The following is a 3,495-nucleotide window of genomic DNA, read 5'->3' on the forward strand; positions in this document are numbered from 1 at the left end:
CAGACGGAACCTTTTCCCCGCTCTCCACAAGGGGAATGAGAGAAAGAGACAATAGACCAGTGTCTGCGGTGGTCACCCTTCCTATGGTTCAGGTAGGAGGCCCACAGGGCAATCCTATGTATGTTTACAGACCCTGGCTGAAGCAGATATCGTGGAAGCGGCTAAGCATCTCCCTCAACCAGACAAAGGAGAGTTACCATGGCGAAAGCCTTAACAGACTTTATCCGAGACTACGTTCCAACTTCATCTGAGATGCCAGAATAATGATGAAAATCTGCTCACCCAACACAGTTCGCAGCTGTCAAAGATGTGTTCAGTGGTCATTGCCAGCTTGCCACCATCAACTGGGAGACAGCGATGGTCGGCGACGACCTTCGTGACGTGGCCTACAGAGATTTCCTCACCCGTCTGGTCACCAAGGTAACTGAAGATTTCAAAACACAATGTGATCTGTCAAAAGTTTCTGCATGTGTCCAGGCAAAGGATGAAGGACCGCAAGAGTATTTCCACCGCCTCATGACTGTATATGACAATCACAGTGGCATGACCAAGCCCGATCCATACCCTGGTCCAGAAACCACCCCCTATGAGACTCTTCTTAAGCAGCAATTCATCCAAGGTCTCCAACATCCACTTGGCCAGCTGGTCAAGGATTCATGCATCGGATGGAGTGATGCTGACACGCGACTCTCCAGGGTGGTGAAACATGCCGATCACCAATATAAACGGGCAGCAAGAGAAGAAAACAGCCACCGATGATGAGGGCAGACGGTCACGGTCACTGCACTCAATGGGAGCAAGTGGGGTCAGCAGGAGAGAAAATTTCTCTCTGCCTCTCATCTGCAGGTTTGGAGATCATGGGTTTAAACACTCATTCCTAATGTCTTCATCTTGCCCACTAAATTTAATGGGGAGGGACTTAATTTTAGGTTTAGGAGTAAACTTAGTGTCAACCCCAGAAGGTTTGGAGCTCCAACGGCCTAACGCCCAATCTATCACTATGCTAGCTAAACCAGTGACTCAAGACACCCTGTGGATTTATGTATGGAGCATAAATGAACAAAGTGCACAAAAAATGTTATTAAGTGCTAAGAAAAGTTAATACCCACAGCACACGTGCAACAAGTTGACGCAGTACACTGCACTGCACGTGTAGCGGAACACCAAGACCACGCCTATGAGGAGCAGTTTTATGCACAAGCCTCAGTGGATCTCATGACAGCTAAAATGTATTGGAATTCCACGCGCTGCGCTGTGTCTCTCTCTCTATGTAAACCTGAATGTGACCTGTTTGATGTTCTGTCTAGTGTACCCCATGTGTCACTAGCTAGAAGCCACAAAGATGAATGGAAAGACATCGGCCCATGGACACGGTTGTGTGAGGAAGCCACTGATTGGGAACAGACTCATGACCCAAAGGTGCTCTTCTCTCCATCTCTTCACGTGTACTGCACAGACTGGTCCACTGCTGTTCCAGCCACGCCAACAGTTCTCGTGATCCAGGAAAACACAATTCAGACTCTGGTCAGTCAAACCCACCCCACACGAACCGGAGTTATCCACCGTTCCAGATTGTGTATGGGCTGCACACTAATATGATGTAGGTCTCATACGTAACTGTGAACCTCTAGTGGTGACCTCTAAGTCCACTCACCGACCAAGACGTGCCCAATACCCCCTCCGAAAGGAGGCCATTGAGGGCATACAGCCAGTTTTTGACTCCCTGCTGGCAGCGGGAGTGATTGTGCCTTGTCCAAACTCTCCTGTTAACTCTCCCAGTGAAGAAGTACCGCCCACCGCCGGCACCCGAGGAATGGAGGTTTGTTCAGGACTTAACTGCTGTTAACGCAGCGGTACAATCCAGGGCTCCTCTGGTTCCTAATCTTTACACCATTCTATCCACCATTCCTTCCAATGCTACATGGTTCTCTGTCATAGAGCTCTCCAATGCCTTCTTCAGCGTTCCAGTTCACCCCGACTCCCAATACTGGTTTGCCTTTCAGTTCCGGCAAGGGGCTACACATTCACTCGAATGCCACAAGGCTACTGTGAGTCACCAACCATTTACAATCAGTGTCTAAGTGACTCCCTGTCCTCTCTGACTTTACAGGACGGCTCCGCGCTGCTGCAGTACATTGATGACTTATTGTTGTGCGCCCCAACCAGGACTCAATGTGTCCAAGACACCGTGACTCTGCTCACTCGCCTCGCAAAGGAGGGACACAAGGTCTCCAGAACAAAGATGCAATATGCACAGCAAATCGTAACATTCCTTGGTCACAAAATCAGCAGAGATGGGAAAGCGCTGTCAGAGAAACATATTTCAGCCATTTAGCGTGCTCCCCAACCAACAACTGTGAAAGAACTATCATTCATTGGCTTGTGCTCATATTGCAGGGTTTTTGTCCCAAACTTCTCCAAAGTGGTAAAGCCCTCAAACGTCCTGTGACGCTCCATCCCAATGGGGGCAAAAATTCAATGGACCCCTGAACCATTGGCTGCCTTCACTTACCTGAAACTCACCTTACAGACTCCACCCACTCTTGGCATCCCTTATCCTGACCGTCCCTTCACTCAAACAGTTGATGAGAGACAGGGATGCATGACCTCTGTCCTTCTACAAGAACACGGGGGTTCCCTCCGCCCAGTCGCCTACTCTTCATGTAAGCTTGATCCGGTCGCGGCAGATCTTCCTCGTTGCCTCCGTGCAGAGACCTGGTGACATACTCTCTTCTTGTGCCACACATGGTCACTGCCATCCTCCATGAGCAACGCACTTCCCATCTCTCAGCTGCAAGGTATGTCCGGTACCACACACACTGGGACTGCAAACGTCACCGTTAAGCGTTGCAATGTCTTGAATCCAGCCACCTTGCTTCCAACTCCAGACGAAGGTGAACCTCATGACTGTGTAGCCGAGCTCTCCATTTCCTGTTCTCCATGACCCGATCTCTCCGATCAACCTTTACCCAACCCGGACCTTCTCCTTTTCGTGGATGGATCGGCCTCCAGGGATCCGGCATCTGGCCGTTGTCAGGCTGGCTATGTAATCTGCGATTCCCACGGAGTGCTCGAGTCCGCCTCTCTTCCTTCTCACTACTCTGCTCACTACTCACTACTCTGCTCAGCTGCTGAGCTAGTTGCACTGACCAGGGCTTGCCATTTCGCTACCAAAACAATCTGTCACAATCTACACTGATTCCAGATATGCTTTTGGGGTGGTTCATGACTTTGGGGCCCTGTGGAAACACAGGTTTCCTAAAGTCCGACGGGTCTCCGATTCTGAATCATCAGCTTGTAGCGGCCCTTTGGAGGCCATTATTTTGCCCTCTCAGGTTGCTGTATGTAAATGTGCTGCACACACTAACCTCTCTGATCCCATCTCTGCAGGGAACGCAGGCGCGGATGCAGCGGCAAAGGCAGCGGCTGCTCGCCCTCCATCGTCACCCACCGTGTGTGCTGTACAGGTTCCCTCCTCTCTCTCTGCCATTCAGT

The 3,495-nt window shown here is 50.5% G+C and overlaps 1 long non-coding RNA gene across 2 annotated transcripts; it reads left to right on the forward strand.

The window, feature by feature from the left end:
* Positions 1-1,680: 1,680 nt before the first annotated feature.
* LOC115250252 (uncharacterized) lies at positions 1,681-3,495 on the forward strand. Of its 2 annotated transcripts, none has more exons than XR_003888835.1 (3): positions 1,681-1,819; positions 1,939-2,048; positions 3,391-3,495. It is a non-coding gene; the product is annotated as an uncharacterized lncRNA (long non-coding RNA). The 2 variants fall into 2 exon arrangements; XR_003888836.1 differs by lacking the exon at positions 3,391-3,495 and adding an exon at positions 2,111-2,199 and having other exon boundaries at positions 1,939-1,990.

The sequence above is a fragment of the Takifugu rubripes genome, chromosome 6, assembly GCF_901000725.2.
Source record: "Takifugu rubripes chromosome 6, fTakRub1.2, whole genome shotgun sequence".
NCBI lineage: Eukaryota > Metazoa > Chordata > Actinopteri > Tetraodontiformes > Tetraodontidae > Takifugu > Takifugu rubripes.